The 21,653-nt window shown below is 53.8% G+C and overlaps 1 protein-coding gene across 5 annotated transcripts in view; it reads left to right on the plus strand.

The window, feature by feature from the left end:
- Positions 1–21,653, plus strand: part of SOX1 (SRY-box transcription factor 1) — a 703,575-nt gene that overhangs the window by 413,146 nt on the left and 268,776 nt on the right. The window contains exon 3 of one of the 5 annotated variants that reach the window (XR_013520430.1): positions 14,004–14,058. The exons of the other annotated variants lie outside the window; for them this stretch is intronic. The gene's annotated coding sequence lies outside the window, so the exon portion shown is untranslated. The remainder of the gene's footprint in view (positions 1–14,003; positions 14,059–21,653) is intronic. 5 annotated transcript variants of the gene reach the window in all.

Below are 21,653 nucleotides of genomic sequence, written 5' to 3' on the forward strand. Positions count from 1 at the left end.
AACACAGCAAGATAGAGTATATACTGTGTGATGCTGTTTACAGAACATCCTAGAAAAAGCAAACTAGTCTATGGTGACGAAAAGAAGACCAGAGTGGGCCAGGGAGCAGGGTGGGGCGGGGCTGGAGGGACAGGTTACAAAGGGCAGGAGCCTTGGGGAAGTGACAGGTGTGTTTATTGTCTTGATTGTGGTTTTACAAGTGTATATGTATAAAATGATTTTCCCTCAGCATATTAACCAGACAGAGAATCTCAGATAGAGGTAAAAACTGTCAAATCACTTACTTTATATATGTAAGGATTAGTGCATAGCAAATACACCTCAATAAAGATGTTCAAAACCTGAAAAATATACATATGAAGTAGCAATCTTTTGTTTTATGATGCTAGGTTTTATGATTTTTTTCCTCCAATTATGAAAAAATATCTACTTTTTGTACTTCCGGTGTTTTCTGTAAGGCTAGGCAAAGACTTCTTAGGGATGACATCTAAGACTATCTCACTGTTCACATGTATAACTGTTTCCTTTGAAATTTGTTGGGTGTACAGTGTAAACTAGAAATCCAGCTTATTTTCTTCCAGGTGGGCTAACATCATTGCTTGAAAATGTTGATAATTTCTTTTCTTATTTAAAATGTCATTTTTATCACATAGTAAATTCTTGTGTATATTTGCTGCTGTTTCTGGACTTTCTTTTTTCTATACTTTTGTCTATTTTTGTTCCAATGCCACATTGTTTTAATTATTGTAGCTTTTAAAACGTACTCTGGCTGGGAGCAGTGGCTTATACCTGTTATCTCAGCACTTTGGGAGACCGAGGCAGGTCGGTCACCTGAGGTCAAGAGTTCAAGGCGAGCCTGGCCAACATAGGAAAACCCAATCTCTACTAAAAATACAATAATTAGCCAGGTGTGGTGGTGTGTGCTTGTAATCCCAGCTACTCAGGGGCTGAAATAAGAGAATCACTTGAACCTGGGAGGTGGAGTTTGCAGTGAGCTGAGATCGCGCCGTGGCACAGAGTGAGATTCTCTCTCTCTCTCTCTCTCTCTGTGTGTGTGTGTGTGTGTGTGCGCACGCGTGTGTGTGCATGTGTGCACTCCAATGTTTAATATGCTAAGGGAATATCATTTTTACTACTTTTAATTTTTAGAATCTCTCTCTTTTTGCTGACTTACTTTTCCATGTGAAATTCAGAAGCAATCTATTTTAGTTAGCAGATCCTACTTGGCTTTCTTGAAAGGTCGTATTGCATCAAGTGCATTAAATGGTACAGGTTATTTCATGGACAACTGACAATTCATCATCCTGCTAGTGATGAGAACATTCAAAGTCCTCTCTTATGGCTGTTGTGAAATGTGCCAGGCGTCATTGTTCACCGCCACCAACAGGTGTCATTGTTCACTGCCACCCTCACATGCCACAGATCCTGAGGACTCACCACCCTCACATGCCACAGATCCTCAGGACTCACCACCCTCACATGCCACAGATCCTCAGGACTCACCACCCCCATCATGTGCCACAGATCCTCAGGACTCACCACCTTCACATGCCACACATCCTCAGGACTCACCCTCTACCCTTCAACTGCGATTTCATCCCTGGCCAGCAGCTTTTTCCACCCTCCCTCCACCCCTGCTCTCTGTGTCAGCTGGAACTGCAAATCCCAAGGCCAGCTTTTGCTCTCCGGTACCTCGTGGTGTAAAAAGCTCCTCCTCAAGGAGCAGTAGAAAGCGGCCGCAGAAGAGGCCCTGGATGCTCAGAATGTCGGAGCTGGAAGAGACTTGCCTCTTTCAGAATCAAGAAGGAGAACCAGGGGAAAAGAGATCCTGACCCCAAGTGGTTCCATCCAAGACAGGGCCGGGTGGAGGGCCAAGGCAGTAGGGGACAGTGCTGGGCAGGAGTCTACTGACCCCTCAGGTGTCCAGGCTTTCAAGGAGCTTCAGAACCAACCGGCCTCATCCACAGCAACCCACATCTTCCTCCCTCCGGCATGCCCCCTCCCTCCACCACGCCCTTCTCTGCCACGCCCTCCCCTGCCACGCCCCCTCCCTACATCACGCCCCTCCTCTGCCACGCTCCCTCCCTTCGCCATGCCCCCTCCCTTTGCCACGCCCCCTCCCTCCACCACGCCTTTCTTCCTCCACCGCGAGTGGGTTTTCTGTTATTGACTCCCTGAGACACTGTCCACGCCCACTGGTGGGAAGCCTCACAGTAAGGGTGGTTGGAGGTGACTTCCACTGGGCCAGAAAGACAGATCCCAGGCCTTCTGTGCTTACAGCCAGCATTTAGCCGGACCTCACTGCACATCAGCCATTCTGTGTAGCTCATTCGATATCTCAGCAAGTCTGTGAGACAGGTACGACTGCTGTCCATTTCACAGATGAAGAAACTGAGGCACGGAGAGGTGAAGTGACTAATAGTTGAGTTGGATTTGAACCCAAGCATTTTAGCCCCAGGGCCTTCTCATCAGAAAGCTTTTTGATCCATTTTCACCCATTTAAAGTAACGGAAGGAAAGGTTCTGAGGCTGACCAGGAGCAGGTGGGTCTGGCAGGGAATGTTCTGGGTGCTTAGCCACTCAAAGGCTGATTAGGAGCAGGTGGGCATGGTAGTAAATGTGCTTGGTGCTTAGAGGCTCAGAGGCAGCTTTTCTGGGGAGGTGGGCAAAGCAGGAGCGAGTGGCCTGCCCCTCACAACTAAAGTGGTCCAGTGCCATGGTTCTGCATGGCTCGTGGCAACCTCTATGTCACCAAATTCTTCTTCCATGGATGGACTTATTTTTTCAATGCTCCAGGCATTGACCTGGGAGTGGATATACTCAGCAATGTAACATAGGGAAATGAGCCAGCTACTTGCCCCAAATGGGTATTCTGTGGGTAGAGGGAAAGCAAGCAGAAGCCAAGGAGGAGGGCATGGGAACCAGCTTGATTTCCTCACGTGCTGTGTTGTGTGGACCCAGCTAGGATGGGTGAGCAGGATGGGGTCAGGGGACTATAGCCAGGGAGACAAGGAGGCCCTATTCACCTTTGCCAGGGCTTTGCCCATTCCAAAGAGTGGTCTTTCTGAATACAGAAAGCTAAGAAGAAAGGAAGGAAAAGGAAAGAATTGGATCGGAACAAAACCAGACCCTTGTACTTCTCAGAATTGCTGAAGCGTCTCAGAAGGTCTCACCAGGCACGGCATTACACATCATTTCTAGTAGCGCTAATCTTGCCCTATGCTACGAAAACCTTGATTGTATAAAGCTCTCAGAGTAAGAAGAGGAGAGGTGAAAAGCTCTGTTGTCATACCAGACCTCATCACCCACAGAATGAAGATGCTCCCCGCAGCCGCACTCAGCATCACGGGGGCAGAGCGTGGCTTCTCTGGAGGCCGGCGCCCTCCTGCATTGCTCTGGGAATGTCTGCTTTGAAGGCTGCAGGATATGATGAGGTGGGCTTTATACACGGTGCAGCCCTCATTCCCTCTCTTCCTGACACTCTCTGAAGCACACCCGCTGCACAATGTCTCTGTCCCTTGCCCAGAGGAAGGAAGGGAGTGGATTAAGTGGATGCAGTGCCTGTCTCTCGTGAGCTGCCTACTTGTGGATCCCAGGTTCTCCTCCTGGGTGAGAACCACAGGAGGATAGAGGTTGAAGGCCAGAAGAGACCTGGGCACCCGCAGGGACTCCAGGCTGTGTGCCCCGGTGCCCTCTGCTCCTCCCACCCTCAGGGCCTCTGGGCTGTGTGCCCCCCTGCCCTCCACTTCTCCCAACCGAAGGGCCTCTGGGCTATCTGCCCCCATGCCCTCCACTCCTCCCACCTGCAGGGCCCCTAGGCTGTGTGCCCCGGTGCCCTCCACTCCTTCCACCTTCAGGGCCTCCGGGCCGTGTGCCCTGGTGTCCTCTGCTCCTCCTACCCGCAGAGCCTCTGGGCCATGTGCCCGGTGCCCTCCGCTCCTCCCACCCTCAGGGCCTCCGGGCCATGTGCCCTGATGCCCTCCACTCTTCCAACCAGCTCCCAGGTGCTGTTGTGTTTCCTTCCAGCCCATTGATACTTGCTCACTGCAAGTACTCCACTAAGACATCACTGGCGGGGAGGACAGAGGCCTTGGCTGTGACCACAGTGTGTGTGGCTTCAGCTCTTTGAGCTGATTCTTCTGTAGAAAGGCTTCATCCCACCACCCTGCATTTCTCTGCAAGCCCTGGGAGCTCCCACAAGGCTGGGGTGGGCGAAAACACTCCAAAAACCAGAGGGTTCCAAATGAGGCCAAGGCAAGCGTCCTGTCTCCTGCCTGAGGCATGTCCTGGAGTTTCCCCGGGAGAGCTCCTGCGTCTCAGCAGATCTCACGAGAATTCGCTCCCTATTCCTAGGACAGAACCAAGGGGCGGGTGCTAAAGTGTTCATGAGAAATCCATCGCATGATCCAGTCACCTCCCACCAGCCCCACCTCCAACTCGGGAGATTACATTTCAGCCCAGGCTTTAGAGGGGACAACGTCCATGCTATAGCATCAGTGGTCCTGGTGGCTTTCATGGGAGAAATGTCAGCCCGGAAGTGTCTGTGCTCACTCGTCTGCTCCAGCGACCCCTCCTCATCGGCTCCCCCAGCCCCCACGACCCGTGTGTCCTCAGCCTCTCTGCTTCACTTCCCTGAGGAGCACCCGCCATCCCTGCAGACCATGCCTGTGGCTTCTCTGTAGGGAGAGATGCATTTCCCAGCAGAACATAAGCTCCAAGAGGGCGGGGATTTTGCTGGTGTCCCTGGGAGGGAGTGGATCACTGGGATGTGCAGGTGCCTGATAGAGATTGTTAAAGAAAGATGGAGGTGGAAGAGAGTAAGAAGGAGAGGAGGGAGGGAGAAAAAGGAGGAGGGGAGGGGGAGGGGAGGGGAGAGAGGGAGGAGGGAGGGACAAAGGGGAAGGAGGATAGAAGGGAGGAGGGAGGGACGAAGGGGAAGGAGGATAGGAGGGAGAGGGAGGGAGAAAAAGGAGGGATGGGGGAGGGGAGGGAGGGACAAAGGGGAAGGAGGATAGGAGGGAGGAGGGAGGGAGAAAAAGGAGGGAGGGGGGAGGGGAGGGAGGGACAAAGGGGAAGAAGGATAGGAGGGAGGAGGGAGGGAGAAAAAGGAGGCTGGAGGGGGGAGGGGAGGGAGGGAGGAGGGGAAGGAGGATAGGAGGGAGGGAGGAGGGGAGGGGGAGAGAGGGACAAAGGGGAAGGAGGATAGGAGGGAGGAGGGGGGGATGGAGGAGGGAGGGGGCAGGGAGGGACAAAGAGGAAGGAGGATAGGAGGGGGGAGGGAGGGAGGAAGATGGGGAGGAGAAAAAGGGAGGGAGGAAAGGAGAAAGGAGGTAGGGAGGAAGGGGAGAGGGAGGGTGGAGAGAGGAGGGAGAAGAGGAGGGAGGGAGGAGGGAAGGGAGGGAGTAAGGGGGGAGGGGAGAGAGGGAGGAGGGGAGGGGGAGGGGAGGGACAAAGAGGAAGGAGAATAGGAGGGAGGAGGGAGGGAGGGGGTATGGAGGAGGGAGGGGGCAGGGAGGGACAAAGAGGAAAGAGGATAGGAGGGAGGGAGGAGGGGAGGGAGGGGAGAGGGAGGGACAAAGAGGAAGGAGGATAGGAGGGAGGAGGGAGGGAGGAGGGGAGGGAGGGGGGAGGGAGGGACAAAGAGGAAGGAGGATAGGGAGGAGGGAAGGAGGAGGGGAGGGAGGGGGGAGGGAGGGACAAAGAGGAAGGAGGATGGGAGGAGGGAGGAGGGAGGGAGGAAGATGGGGAGGAGAAAAAGGGAGGGAGGAAAGGAGAAAGGGAGGAGGGAGGAAGGGGAGAGGGAGGGTGAAGAGGGGAGGGAGGAAGGGGAGGAGGGAAGAAAAAGGGAATAGAGGGAGGGAGGAGAGAAAGGAGGAGGGTATGAGGGAGGAATAAAGGGCAGGAGGGAAGGAGCAAGGAAGGGAGCAGAGGGCAGCATCTCATGGGCCAGGCCGCTGGCACCACATATAGGGGGCTGGTGGGAGCAGCTATGCATCAGCGCCTGGCTGCGTGTCAGCCCATTTCAGGGTTCAAGTTCATCGACTCCATCAGAGGACTCCAGTGTGCAATTACAGTCAGAAGTGCTTTTCACTAAGGTACATAATGATTCATGCTGAGAACGTAATTAAAATGTTGTGGTAGTTTAAAAATAATACTCTATTAGGATAATACACCAAAATGGCTAATTCAGAATGAGTGCTTCCTGCGCTGATTGCACTCCGGTGAGTTCTGTGCATCAAATACTTTCATCCGAAGCTTGATGTATATAAATGCAACCCTCAGCTGAGCGCCGGACTCTGGGCGGGTGACATTTGAGAATGTCTTTGTGCCGCAGAAGTGTCTGAGAGCAGCATTGCGTGCTGACTCTGGTTTTTGAAGTTCTGGCCTTGGATGCTGCAAAGATCCTCTAAATATCATCTCTGGATGGTTCCTGCAAAGATCGGGCTGGACACCTGCCTGGCAACCTTTGCCTCTGTCCTTCTGCAAATTGCGTGGGTCAGGATCATGAGTTCTGAAAGCACGGAGAGTCCCACACTGCAACAGTGGAGAGGGGTTTCTCTGGAGCAGACCCGGTGAGGAAACGGGCAGTTCACGCCCAGACCGCTGCTTCCCCCAGGCCCAGGCAGGACAGGTGGGATCTGTCCTAGGACATAAAGAGCTGACGTGTGCTTCTCTTACTTCTTACAGGGTCTTGAAACAATGACTCTCTGGCCAGCACTGGCTGTAGTGACCAACACACTGAGAACTTACTCAGGGCCCTGGACTGGCAGTGTGAGCACTGTCCCTTGGCCAGGCACAGGCACACTTGCTGTGCCCTCCTGAGAGTTTCCAACTGGGGAGGTTTGGAGAGGGCAGGAGTAGGGTCTACAGGTCCAGTGACCACCCAGTGGAGGCCCAGGCTGCTGGTGGGGAGCGCCCTGAGGACCCACTGCCCAGTCAGCACCTATGAGATTCCCTTTAAACTGAGGACGCACCAGGCCTTGTAGGGCCCAGTGGAAGTTAGTATTGTTATTCCTTTGTGCTAATAAATAAAATAAAATAAAAAGGACAAAGAGTAAATTGGGAACATACTCAGGCTCCCACACTGCAGTGACTCCCAGGCCGGAGTCCTCATCTGGCTCCCTGCACGTGGGCTGAGCATTTCACATACGCAGAGGCTGCGTCCTGGGCCAGAGCTGCTGGCTGTGGCAGGGCTTCCCAGGGTGGCCACCCCAACACTCCACAGGCCGGAAGGCCGAGGCAGCAGAAACAGACTGCCTGCCATTCTAGAGGCCAGAAGTCCAAACTCTATGGGTAGACAGGGCCGGTTCCTTCTGAGGTCCCGCTGGGAACCTGCTCCAGCCTCTGTCCAGCCTCTGGCGGTGCTGACGCTCCCGGTGATCCTCGGCAGGAGGCTCACTGCCTCTCTGCCTCTATCCTCCCATGGGTGGCCTTTCCCCTGGTGCCCATCTCCATGTCTCCACCTCCTCCTCCTGTGACACCAGTCGCATGGGATTAGTGCTCTCCTATCATAGGACGACCTCATCTTCACTTTACTCATGATACCAGCAGCCACCATCTCGCCAAGTGTGGGTGAATTCTGAGGTAGTAAAGAGAACCCTCCCCTGTGGCGGGTGCTGACAGCCCAGCCAGCTCCTCTATGCCAGTATTGACCAGAGAACTCAGTGTGGCGGGCGCTGGGCCAACCCCACACTCCTGCTAGCACCAGCATCTCAGCCTCTTTATTTCAGAGCTTCTTGTTCTCATACTGCTGAACTTTCTCAGAGAAAAGAAAAAAAATCCTTTCCAGGTGGGTGGAGCCTCCCCAGAACCGGCACCCTCACGGGCACCCTCACTGCAGGCACTAATGAGCTCGCTGGGCTTCAGGCTCAGCAGAGCAGAGGCGACTACAGGAGGGGTCCCACCAGGTCACGGCTGAGCAGAGAGACATGGCTGCCCTGTAGTCCACCCTTCTGCCAGCAAGCACACCACAAGAAGAGACTGTGAGGCCGGCACCTGAGCCAAGCCCACCTCAGTGTTCCCTGGCACACCCTTCCACATCTCCCTGGCACCTGCCAGCCTGACCGTGGGGTGCACTGGGCCTGGCCTGGGCCTTCTCCTTGGCAGCGGCTAGAACTCCTGGGAGAGAGAGGGCGTGCTATGGTGCCGCGTCTGCACTCATGGCGGAGGTTTTCACAGAGCCATAATCGGAGACAAGAATGCAGCTGCTTTCTTTGCTGTTGGTTGTTGTTGCTGTTGTTTTGCTTTGTTTTGAGAAGGAGTCTCACTCTGTGGCCCAGGCTGGAGAGCAGTGGCACGACCTCTGCTCACTGCAACCTTCACTTCCTGGGTTCAAGCAGTTCTCCTGCCTTAGCCTCCCAAGTAGCTGGGATTACAGGCACCTACCACCACGACCAGCTAATTTTCGTATTTTTAGTAGAGATGGGGTTTCACCATGTTGGCCAGTCTGGTCTCGAACTCCTGACCTCAGGTGATCCACCTGCCTTGGCCTGGCAAAGTGCTGGGATTACAGGTGTGAGCCACGGCGCCCGGCCACTTGGTTTCTTAGAAATCATTCATTCACACACCCGAGGTAGGTCAAGAAGACTGATGTCCTAGGAGGCGTGAGTAGAAGTCGTGCTTCTTAGGGTCTGTGGACTGTGACCTGTGACCAGGTGTGTTGCTGTTGGCCTGTCGTGGCAGTGGCACTCTGTGTGGGAGAATATTCTCAGGGCACTTCCATTCCAGACAGAAACAGAACCATGAGATGCCCAAGCCGGGACCACAGCAGTCAGCGCACAAGCCCTGGGGGCTGAAGGGTGGGACCTGTGGGTGGGTCCCGAGAGGGCTGGAATTACAGAGGCACTGCCGGGCTCTGCCGGACAGCTGGGGGAAGGGAGGCAGATTCCAGGTAAAAAGTGATGTTGATGATCCTTTTGCAGCCCAGGCACTTCTGTCCAAAGGGTGGAAAACACGTTGCAGAAATACCCTTTAGGCCAGCAGTCACCTCTAGCTGTCAGCGATACTCAGTGCCCCACTGTCCCCCGGCCCCCACACCTGCTGTGCTTTCTCCAGACGGGCACAGCAGGCTCCGTTCCTCTGTGTTTCTTCTCCCTGTGTGTCTGGTCTTATCCCCTCGGCCTCCCTGGAAAATGCCACCAGCCCAGCCTGACACTCAGATGTGTCTAGGTGCATGGTGGAGGGGACCTGGGGATTATGACCAGGCTCGTTATTTCTGAAAAGAGCTTTCACTCCTGGGGTGGCCGGGCTGACCAAGGAAGCCTGAGTGTGGCACGGTGGAGCAGACCAAGACAGAGGGCTGCGGTCACTCCACTCTCCCCACGGCTCTACGGGTAAAGGGGGCTTTTGTGTGTTTTCTTTCTGTCTGCTTTGTCTTGGAAGAATTTCTGGGTTCAGTTTTGGTGTGTTTTGAAGATGAATGTAGAAAGAAGGAAAAATCAGAGGTCAGAAAAGATGGAGGCGAGTCCACCTGCCCACCAGGCAAACTGCTGTGAAACTTATAAATATTGCACCTCGTTCTCTGTGAAGCCGCTCTTCTTGGAGAGGGCCTCGGGTTCACGTGCACTTTCTGTGCAGTGGGGGACCGGCTGCTGCCTTCGCAGAAATCCGCTGTTAAAAGGGAGCTCTCAGGAGCTGTGCAGAAATGGGCCGCTTCTACCCCTTTGTGCCGATGTAACATTAAAGACAGTTTGGGGGCTGATGGAAGAGCTGCGGTCTCTCATCATTTACCTTGAAGGAAAGATTTCTTGGGAGGAGCCAAGTTTTTTCAACTAGCAAGTTGGCCTCTTTCCTCTATGGAAGGGAAAGAGCATTTGACTGCAGGACTAAGCCTGGAGCAGCTGTGCTGTTTCATGGGTAGAGAGGGTGGCAGGGGTGGTGGGGGCACCTACAGGGTCAGGGTTGTGTTCAGAGAGGCCGTGATGTGCCCACTGCTGGGGGCAGGTGGAGCCAGAGGCACATGCCAGGTCGCCCTCCCCTCTGAACCTGCCCCCCACCCCCGCCTGCCCCAAGCCTGTCTGACCTGTTCTCTCACAAAAGAAAAGATCTGGCCCAGTGCAAAGGGTGGGAGCCCCGCCACCTGCTCTTTACTAAGACTAGTAATGACCGTCCTCAGTAGCAGCAGCATCTGCTTCCTGCCCTAAGCAGGACCCTCACCCCAGCCAGGAAGCAGGTAGTGTCATTCTGACTTTACTGACAGAACTGAAACTCAGGACTTTGAAGTCACTCTCCTGGGAGCACGCAGATTTCTTGAGTCAACTGGAGACTCACTCAGGTCAGCCTGCGTCAGGAAACGTTGCCTCCAGGGAAGCCCACCTGCCCCCCGCACCCCTCGTCTGTCGCCTCTCCGTCCCTCCTCCCCCATTCTCCACTTCGTGTAGCTCTTCTGGGCTTTTTATTGATGAAAACCGCACGGAAGAGAAAGGCAACTTGTAATATTTATTCATCGATGCCATCCTTAATTCAAAAAGCAGGTGAATCAGAAGGCTTGCGTTTCTCCTGGAAAAACTCATGTTTAAAATATAATTCTTTGTTCTTTCTCTGTGGACCATGGAGCCCAGCTAGGACACAGGTTGGCTGAGCTTCTGCAAACACACAGGGCCTTCTGATCTGAGGGTGTGAGTCAACGAGATAATTCCACCCACTAATTTTTCATCTTTAAAGGCTGAACTACAGCTGGGAAAACATTGGCACACACAGGCCCACGGCCACAAGGCGGCTGCAGCCTTTATTCCAGCTCACCTGCCGGGGTGCTGCTGAGAGCTGGCCACACTCACTGTCACCTGCCGCACACTAGCAATTCCTGGTCATTCACTCAGAGATTCTTCCCCCTGCCCAAGGAGGGGTACTAGTATGCTTCCCATTTCACAGATGAAGAAGCGAATTGACCTGCCTGGGTTCCCGCCCTGGCCGACGTGTGCTCCCAGGCACCCAGCCGAGGAGGAGCATGACAGGAAATGAGACAGAGACGCCCCATAGCTTTGCTGCATCTCATCCCAGAAATACCAGTGAAAAGGTGAAAACTAAGTCCACCAGTCAGTAAGTGACTGTGCCGCACACGGAGGAGCCCCCTGGGTAGGCAGCGTTTCCACTGGCGAAGTGAGCTGGCTGCTGGTTTGGTACCCTGCACATACAAGCAAGGTCATTACTGTGACTCCTCAGGAAATTCCCTCACCATGAGCCAATGGTAAGGGAATCGGTTTTGCCCCACCATGGAAGATCAGTGGCACCCTTCAGTTTGCTTGAATCTTGGTAGAAAAGTACCTGAAACAGTCATCATCTTTGTCTACAATAATTTACTGCCACCAGAAGATCCTCCTGTAGACTCACCTCCCTCCTGCTGTGAGACCAGAGAATGGCTCAGGCCCTGGCTGCCCACCCACCTCTCCCATAGGCTGCTCCCTTGGGAATCGGCAGAGGGGCCAGGCTTGCTTTTAATGCCGTCTTTGTAAACAGGGCCTTTGAGGGTGGATTTGTCAGCCCATCTTACGTATCGTTCAGCACCTTGCCTCCTGGGTAGCTGAGAACATACGTGGGTGCCACCATGCCTGGCAAAGTTGTTAATTCTTTTTAGAGATGGGGTCTCGCTATGTTGCCCAGGCTGGTTACAACCTCCTGGCTTCAATAGGTTCTCTCGCCTCCGCCTCCCAAAGTGCTGGGATGACAGGTGTGAGCCGCTGCGCCGGCCCCTTTCTGTGTGACTTTTTGCCTTTTGGTCTTTCATTTACCTGGAATTACTTTACTCATTCCTTTATTTTCAGGCTTTCTTAATTCTCTTATGTTAAGTATGTTTCTTGCCTGTCCAGCCTGCTGGATGTAGTGACACAGCTGATTACCTGGTTTATTGCTGTCATTTTTAAGTTGATTATTGAGTTTTCTTTTCTCTATTTCTGGGTTGTCCAGACATTGCTGCTTCCTGCTGCTCTTCCTGTTGGATTTCAGTTCCTTTGCAGGGCTGTTAACGGTACCTTCCCGTCGCAGTCGTCAGGGTTTATCGTAAGGTTCTTTACAGTTTTATGGAAACTCAGGACTAGGGACTTCCCTGGGCCGCTCCAGTGCCCACCCTGGAACACCTCAGTCCCATGAGAAGTGGGTTTACGTGATGCCCTCTTGCTCCTTCCCACCCACTCCCAGCCTCTTCCAGTGACGTGTGTGACTTCCTCACCCCTGCCCTAGCCCTCCCTGCTAGCTCTTCGATTATGCAGAATGAATACTTTCACTTCTGGGCTATCATTTTAGACTTTGCTTGTGCTTCAGTTCGGAAATATTACCATTTCTGGATTATTTACGTAGCACTCAAGTCCTCACTGTTGCGTAGGCTCATCTGGGGGTGCAGCGTTTGTGGATTTCATGGCTCACCACCGCGTCCTCAAACACTTTCCCAAGACAGGCCTCGAAATGCTCTCCCCTCCCTGCATCCGCTGTGGCACCCCAAGGGTGGGGCTTGTGGGCTGCGTGAGTCTCCTCCCAGGTGCCGTGCTCGCTGGCTGTCTGCACCACAGAGGAGACCCCGACGTCAGCCCCGTCCTCTCCTTTTGCCGTTTATTTGTTCTTCATGCCGCAGCTTTTAGAATTGTTCTCTTCCTCTTCCCACTGGGAGATTTCCCTGAATACCCTGCTAGGGTGTTTTCTCCTCAGCTCCTCCGGATCTGCCTTGTGCTCCTCTGAGATGTGCTCAGCAGGCTGCCCCCCTCTGGAGCTGCCTTCCTGCAGGGCGGGAACGGCCCCGTCCCCCCCACACAGCTTCCCGTCACATGCTCTGAGCAGGTTTTCTTTCCAATCCGCTGCAGTCTCATTTAGGTCTCAACAGAGCCCATGCTCTACTTGAGGTTATCTAGGGAGTTTTTTCCAGTAGGAAACTGGGCACTGGCTATAAAGCAAGGCACATGTGAGACTCGAATCTCTATTCTCCCTGTCCTTGTTCAAGCCCCTGGCCTCGACCTCTGTCTCCAACTGCTGTTTCCTTGGGTGTCCATTCCCAACGTCTGCCTGCCGGCCGCTGCAGCTGTAATGTCCTGGATGGACAGACCCAGGAAAGGGGTGGGACTCTGGCCTTGGCAGCCCCTGCCTGGCCCCAGTCTGTCTGAAGTCTCCTCGCACCAGGGTCAGGAGTGGAGAGCACAGCTGCCACCACCTCCCTAAGCTCTTGGGCCCCAGAGACCCAGCCCCCCAGGCACCCATCCAGGGGTCTCTGTCCAGACTCTGTCCTGGTCTCTGTCCAGCTGCAACTGTTACAAGAGTCCTCTAGTGCCCGCCCCAGGCTCCTGTCAGGTCCAGAGTGGGAGGCAAGAAAGCCCTTCATTCATTCCTAGGACCCCAGCAGAGCTGGAGCCCACCCTCCTCCAGGCCCACCCCCACCCTCCAGCCAACTCCCTCCCAGGCCCACCCCCACCCTTCAGCTGGCTCCCTCCCAGGCCCACCTCCACCATCCTGCCCGCTCCCTCCCACACCCACCCCCACCCTCCAGCCTGCTCCCTCTCAGACCCACCCCCACCCTTCAGCCTGCTCCCTCCCAGACCCACCCCCACCCTCCAGCCTGCTCCCTCTCAGATCCACCACGACCCTCCAGCCCACTCCCTCCTAAGCCCACCCTCCTACCGTCCAGCCCACAGGAGCTGCTGGGCTCAGAAAAGCACTGACTGGAGTCGGAAGGGGAGGAGACAGGCACAGCCCTCCAGGCTTCCAGAAGCCTGTTGCAAGGCTCATTCCACAGCAGCCAGAGCCACTGGCATTAACAGGACAGTCACATTAAGGGTGTTCCTGCCAAGGCCTCTCGGAAGTAGTCAGTTACAGCTCCAGATGTTCACTTACTTTCGTAATCGCTCTGTGGATTAGGATGCAGGAGAGGGGCAGATGGAGGCTTGCTGAGTAGCAGTCGCGCTCCTGACCGCATTCATGCCGATTACACTTGCCCCATCTCGGCTCTGCTAAGTAACCACACGTTTTCACTACATTCTCCCCAGTCCTCATAACTCTGGCAGACTTGGCATGATTTTTCTTTTTCAGATGGGGAAATAAATGCCTCAACAAGCTCCACAGATTGCCCCGAGACTCTGAGGAGGTAAGTGCCCGGCAGCCCAGGTCTGGTGGTGCCAAAGCCTGCTGTGTCATCATGGCGTGTTCATGTTTGCACTCTCTACCTGGTAGCTGCCTGTCCCCTGGACTGTGATGCCCAGGAGGACAGGTGTCCTGTGCTTTTTCTTACAAACACTAGTGAATGAGCAACTACCTCGCCCACAGAAGAGCCTCTCTTCCATCCTCTAATGACCAGGGTGTTCCTCTTCATCATCTCTGGCCACCTGCTGGCTTTGCCCTTGAACGTGGGATGAGCAGAGGGAGGTGTGGGGGATTAGCAAGTGCTCTGAGGATGACGCTGGTGTAGGTATCATGGACCCTGGGTCTCATGGGCTGAGGAAATGTGGGTGGGCTGAGCTCAGGCAGGGCAGGGCTGGGAGAACTGGCTCAGCCACCTGGCCGGCCCTCCCATGAGTGGCTTCAGCAGAAGCCCTGGCTCAGCCCGGGACACTGAATTGGAATGCAGACATCTCCTGGGGCATTCAAAGGTGGGCTCCGCAGACCCCAGAGGGCAGACAGGGTCACTGTGCTGACAGAAGGAGCCCGCAGGTGCAATGGCAGGAGGAACACAAGCAGGAGGAACAGGATATCTGGGCATTGTAAAGGGAGCCCAGCCCAAGCCCACGCTGCAGACTGAGCCCACAGTGCCTTGTGTAAGGAGGTTGGGGTGGGCGGAGCCTGTGTGAGGGGGTTGGGGTGGGCGGAGCCCGTGTGAGGGCGTCGGGGTGGATGGAGCCCGTGTGAGGGGGGTCAGGTGTGTGGAGTCCGCCAGGCTCATTGTGAGGAGGTCGGGGTGGGCTGAGCAAAGGGAACTGTAAGGCACCAGAGCCTGGCACAGCTCTTTGCACACTCTCCCCACTCCTGGGCATCCATCCATGTCCTTGGGGTCTTCCAGAAGACCCACCCTGGGCCATAAGCCAGGGGCCCCCCAGGAGGGACTGCGTCCCGCAGCTCTCACCCCCCAGCCTGGCACATGCTGCCGGTGAAGTGAGTTCAGATGTGAAGGCAGGCCTGTGCATTGAAGAGATGGGATGAAAAAGTTCTATTTTCTAATTGTACGTTTCCTTCCAGAGGGAGAACATTTTAGAAAGAGTAATGATTGTGATGACAAATAGATCTTAAGATGAGGGCTGGCACGTCTTTCCTCATCAATTTCTATTCTTTGGGTCATTAAACCCTGAGCGTGAAGTGGAAAGCTGCTCACGGAACGGAGGTGGACCTTTGGGGCCATGTAGGGGAGGCGACCTCAGGCCTTCTTAGCGTCCAGCGATAGCAGTGTTTTGTCAAATCTTTGCACATCTGCTTACAAAATGGTTTTTAAAGCGGCCTGCAGCTTTGACAGGACGTACTTGTCAACCCGCATCCCATCTGCTCTCTAGCCGCGTGGTTTACCATGGCTCTGGCTTGTGGACCTTGCACACATCATGTATCCAGAGCCCTCTCTGCCCACCACACACAGCCACGGGCAGCAAACACGTCCTGGGCAGCCACTGTAACGTGTGTGAACAAAAAGAACATCTGACGGTCACAGAGCCTGGTTCTCCTTTTCTCGTAAAAACCCCATGTCCATGCTCCTACAAGCATCTGGTGGTCACCTGGCCGGCACCTCTGCAGAGCTGGTGAGAAGCAGCAGCTCCCCTCACTTGAAGCCCCTTGCAATGTGTTGGCCTCACCCCTGCCAGAGGTACAGGCCCTCCCTTGATGGCTGGGACAGGATCTGTGCCCAGCCTCGTCATCTTCCTCCCATGCTTTGGCCCACTGCCCTCCCCCACCCCCAGGCCTGGGCAGGAGATGCTTCTGGAGAAGGTTCCGTTGGCCTCAAGTCACCCGTGTCAGCTCCCTTGCTTGAATTTGAGTTGAATTCTGGGAATGGCTCAGGGCCCTGGATCCCTGCATCACCCTGTGCTATGGGTTGTGCTGTGTCTCGCAGGCTAGGTGCTCCTGGGGACCCAGAGTTCAGGCTGGCAGCTGGTCCCCAATGGCATCCTCCACACTGTGTTAGGCAGGCAGGAAGCACCTCCAGACGATGCTGGAAGGAATGTCCTCACAGCTCACAGGAGACCCTTAAGCTTCCTCAGCCATCCCTCGGAGAACCCTCAGGCACCGTCTTTGGGAGTGGCAGGTGAAGTCCCAGGGTTCTCCTTGTGTAACCACAAGCATCTGGAGTCATGACTGCTGCCCTGTGCCACCCTAAGGCACGTACCTGTCACCAGCAAGCTTGAATGGCCCCGTCTTTCCCTCCTTTGTAATGTTGGGATGGGTTGCGGAACAGCCACATTTCGTCAAGGTCATATGCAAACCCAGGACGTCCTCAGCGCAGCAGAGCCTGACCTCCTGATTCACCTGCTACTGTCTCCTGAGGCCTTAATAAAATGATAGTAGGGAGGTTTTTTTAAAAGGACACAAACCCAGGACAGAAAACAGTGGGAAAGAGGCAATAGGAACACATTTGGAAGCTGCAGAGCAGATGCTTGAGGAGGGATTGACTTAACAAAGGTGAGCTGCTGGGAGCTGAGCTGCAGAGGCCATCACGACCCAGAGGATGTGGATTTATCCTGGCCTCTCTAGGAGAGTAAGGGACAGGGCTCCCAGGGTTCCAGGTAGACAGAGGCACTGGGAAGACTATTTCAGAAACAGGTGTGTGGCCAGGTGTTCCTCCACCCCCAGGTAGCCCACCACACCCCTCTCATGTGGAGGCTAGAAGATGGGGAAGAGACTCCAGATGGAGGGCACTGGGCAAGCCAAAAGCAAGAGGATTCAGGGTTTCTTTGTTGTCACAGGATGGAGGGAGCTGTCCCCTGTTTGGGGTGGTTTCCCAGGTCACTGGCTGAAAGCGCATTAGACCCCTGGCAAGAGGTTGGAGGGTTCCTTTTTGGGGAGACTTATGGACTCAAGAGAAATGATTATGTCCATTTCCAGAGATTTAAAAACTAGAATCAAGGTTCGTCGGTTTTTTCAACAGCAACATTTGATGCCAGGAGGTAGTGGAAAATCACCTCAAAATTTTATGGGAAAAGTAGTTTTCTACTAGAATTGTAACCCAAATGAACAAACTATCAATCAAGACAATTTAGACACAATTGTTCAAAAATCTCTCACTCTTTCAGTGAGGTGCTGGGAGATGTACCCCATAAAATGAGACACAAAGACTTGGGATTCAAGAAACCGAGAATCCAAAAGGAAAGAGGCAATGGGAATCCCCAGAGTTCAAAGGGAGGGGAAGCCAAGGAATCTGGTGCCAAAGGGGAAAGCAGGCTGCAGGGAGGGGCTTCTTCCAGGGAAGATGAAAACAGAGGGCTTTTTAGGAGGAGATTTACAATTCTCACAGAGATTTTAGGACTGAGTTAGTGATATGTATAAGAAAAATGACTTCAATGAAAATGCAATTAAGTCCAGGAAAAACAAACTAAAAAAAAATTGTTTAAGGAAGAAAGCATAATTATTGTACACTACATGGCTCAGCTGTCAGTGATATTTACACAATGTCATGACATTTAATTGATCCGTTGGAATACGGATCTGTTCAGAAGTTACAAAAAGAAGTGGGTATGTGGGGGAAGAAAGACCTTGATAACAAGTAGGGGTGTGGTACAGAAACACTGAATTCTCATTTTTCATTATATGAAGTTAGTAGCCAAAACCAAAGTAAAGAAATTAAGGAAATAGAAATATAAGTATACTATTTAGAAAGGTGGGGCAGACAGATGCAGGTTTAGCTTTTACGTGGATTGCCTCTGGGGAGTGGAATGGACACTGCCCTGCAGATCTGTTGGTGGGTTTTTGTGATTTTTGTGTGTGTGTAAGATGGGAGTCTCGCTCTGTCACCCAGGGTGGAGTGCAGTGGCACGATCTTGGCTCACTGCAGCATCCTCCTCCTGGGTCCAAGAGATTCTCTTGCCTCAGCCTTCTGAGTAGCTCGGATTACAGACATGCACCACCATGCCCAGCTAATTTTTGTGTTTTTAGAAGAGAGAGTTTTCACCATGTTGGCCATGCTGATCTGCACACTTTGGCCTCACAGTGTGTTGGGTTTACAGGCATGAGAAACTGCACCCGTCCTGTGTTTGTTTTTAAGACTAGTCAAGTGCAATAGTAAGAAGGGCAGAAAGAGTAGAACCTAGTTGAGATTTAGTTTCCTGATTTTATACTGTTTTAGATATAGGGTCTCACTCCGTTGCCCAGGCTGCAATGCAGTGGCAAGATCATGGCTCACCACAGCCTCAAACTCCTGGCTTTAAGCATTTCTCCCACCTCAGCCTCCAAGTAGCTAGGACAACAGGCAGGTACCACCACACCCAGCCTGGGCTTTTAACCTAGCTAAATTAAATGTGCAACTGATTTTTAAAAAATCTTTGCAATTTAAAGAAAGAATGAAAGGGTGTGCGAGTTTCTGGCATTTTCCAGCATTCATACAATTGATGGGTATGAATAATTCAAGCCCAGAAATGGGTATTTTTTTTTTTTGCAATTAGGTTTAAAAAAAACTGATTTTCACCTCATTATCTAATTATTCCCTCTTCCCTAATTATCTGTGTGGACTTTGCAGTAATTGGAAATGGTAAAAGATGAGATAGAAAAAAAGTCAAGATGTATATGTAATGGGCTGTAGTGCTATTTCTAGTCTTAATTGGGCAACAAGAAAAACTATGTCTTTCCCTGAGCAGGGCTCTGCTCCTCTAAGCTGTATTCTGTATCTAGGTGTCTGAGCGAAATTCCACTCAGAGAGCTTAAATACATTCATGCTCAATTTAATGCTGTCTGGAATATGTATTTAACCAGAAAGGTGATTTCGCCTCTTCCGTTATCTCTGCTTCTTACCTGAAAAGAGAGTTATGGTGTTAGTCCTGCACCCTCGAGCTGCTGCCTTGGTCCAGCTGAGGACCACACAGGAGTTCTGCATGGGTCACCGGGGCCTGGGTCTCAGACGCTGCCCGTGCTCTTTCCTTCCCATGTATCCTCACCCGAATCAAGGCTCCACACAGTTCCTGGGGAGCACAGCCTCGGGGCAGCGAGGCAGGGGCCTGTGCTCATGTGACCCTTGGTGTATCTGTCCCCCTTGTCCCTAGTTTGCTCACAGGGCCAATCCCAGGCTGCAGTGAGGATAAGTGTCAACCCGGGAAGCATGGGGAGCACCAGGCAAGCGTCAGGGTCACTGGCCTTCCTCGCTCTCACTGTCCTTGGTGTCACTGTTCAGCCACCAGCTTCTCACTGTGGCTTTGCTTTTAAATGAAGAGACACATTTGGATTCTGTGTGGCTGGGCATAGCCAACTCTGCAGGGCAGTGTCCCAGGAGCTCAGTGGCTGTCGGGACCCTAGCAGAGGAGGCTGATGGCCTGGAGAGGCACGTGGTGTGTTCCCAGGCCTCTTCCTGCACCCAAATCTGCAAAGAGATGACACAAGGAACAGGCTGAGGGCAGACGTGACTCTGTGCCTTCCTGAGACGGAGAATCCAGAGCTGGCTCCACAAGTGCAGAATCCAGCGGAGCCCCAGAGCTGCCCGGGCAGCTTGGGAGCACGGGGGGGCAGGCAGTGCCTGATGGGGTTTGAATTGGTCACACTTGCCAGACAAGGGCCACCTTCTCTTTCAGTGGTGGCTTCGTTGTCCTAACCCTGAAGGGATGCCTGTCCTAGGCGTTCCTGACTGCACGAGGGCACTGAGGTACGGGAGCCCCATGCCAGGATCTTTGCCGACACCAGCAGGTCCTAAATGTGAGGGGAGGCTGGGGCTGCCGTCCAGGTCCCATCCCTCCTGCCAGCTCAGGGCGGCCTCACTGCTGCCAGGTGACCCCAGCTGTACTCTGGGGGTGACAGAGCGGGGAGCCCCACCCGGGCATCACAAATGTGCTGAAGTCTTGAGCGGGGCGGGATCTGCTTCCCCCACACTGGACGGGGCCTGGGACCCCAGACAACCAGAAAGTGAGTCCAGGCCTCCCTTAAACTGGACAAGCCCTGGGATCCCAGAGACCACTGGAAAGTGAGTCCAGGCCTGCATGTAGCGCAAGGATGTGAGCCCAGAGGGACACGCCCCTCCCAGGCGCACAGGGGATGTGCAGGCAGTTAGATCAGGTGCTGGGAGGGTCAGCGGGCCAGGCTGCCAGGTGGCTGCCGCCTTCCTTCCCCCGCACACACCAGTTTCCAGGGGAGCTTCTGTGAGCATTTTGGTTCCCCAAGCAGCCCACAGTGGGTTCTGCTCCCAGGTCCTAGAGAGAGCCCATGGCTCTGGTCAACAAGAAATATGCTCCAGACGAGGCTGTGCTTCCTCTTCTGTGGCTTCAGACCTGCACTCTGTCTGCCCTGTGGCCCATGTCTGTTGGTGCAGACAGACTGTTCTGATTAAATTATCACTCCAGTTCCCTCCAGAGAGCATGACTTCCCCCACTGCCTCGGCCCACAGACTAGGGCATCTCAAACTGCAGCACCCGCCAGAACACCCTGCAGGATTTGCTGAGACACGGGCTGGGTCCCACTCCCGAGTCTCCATCAGAGGATGCAGGTGCCGCGGAAGAACTCGGTGAGCTTTCAGGTTCCCAGGTGATGGTGATGCTGGGGCCTGAGAACCGCTGGCCAGGCTTGTACAGAGACAGGACAGTAGGAGATGGCACAGGAGGCTGCAGTTGTCCATACATAGCCTCAAATGGAGCCAGCATTCAGCTTAGATCTTTCCCCTCCTGGTAAACAGGGTTAGAACCTGGACGCCTCCCCCTCCATCTCAGAAAGGCACGTCTGAGCCCCGCCGGGCCCCCAGGTGCTGTCCCCTGCCCATGTGCAGCCTCAATGCCGTCTCATCTGGACCTTTGTCAAGAAAGTGGTTTTCAATTAGAGCCTGTGCTGTCTGCCCGCCAGGGCACTCACCCAGGCGGCTGAGTGAGAGGCCCATCTCTCAAGGGCAGGGTGAAGCACCCTCATCCAGATGTCAGCACGGTCCGTCGGTGGTTACAGCAGCCGTGTCCTGGAGGTAGCATCTGTGTTGCAGTGAGAACAGCATTGTGCTTCCCTGCTGGATGGGTCCTAACTGACAGACTCAGGGAGCCAATTCCCCCTCACTCCCGGCCTGTGGGAAGGAGGGAGTGCTGGCCAGTGCTGATGAGAAAAGCCGGGAAAAGCAGGCATCACTGCAGCAGATCACACCTCTTCAGGCAGGCCTTCCTCGGCACCCAGTGTTGGATGTGGGGAGGCTGTAAATGTACCTGTGTCCTCCAGAGGGTGGGAGCCTCCACCATACTGCAAGCCTGGTCACCAGACACCCAGAAGTGGGACGAGCTACAAGAGGGATTGCAAAAAGGACAGAAAAATGAATAGAAAAAATAGAAGACTTTTCTATATGTGACCACATAAAACATAAGTCCATGGCATTTCAACATCACCCAAGAGTAAGAAGTGTGAGGCAGTCTGGGCACGGTGGCTCACACCTGCAATCCTAGCACTTTGTGAGGTCGAGGCGGGCAGATCACCTGAGCTCAGGGGTTCAAGACCAGCCTGGCCAACATGGCCAAACCTGGTCTGTACTAAAAATACACAGATAAGCTGGGCATGGTGGCACATGCCTATAATCCTAGCTACTCAGGAGGCTGAGGCAGGAGA

Source organism: Callithrix jacchus, chromosome 1, assembly GCF_049354715.1.
Source record: "Callithrix jacchus isolate 240 chromosome 1, calJac240_pri, whole genome shotgun sequence".
NCBI classification, from domain to species: domain Eukaryota; kingdom Metazoa; phylum Chordata; class Mammalia; order Primates; family Cebidae; genus Callithrix; species Callithrix jacchus.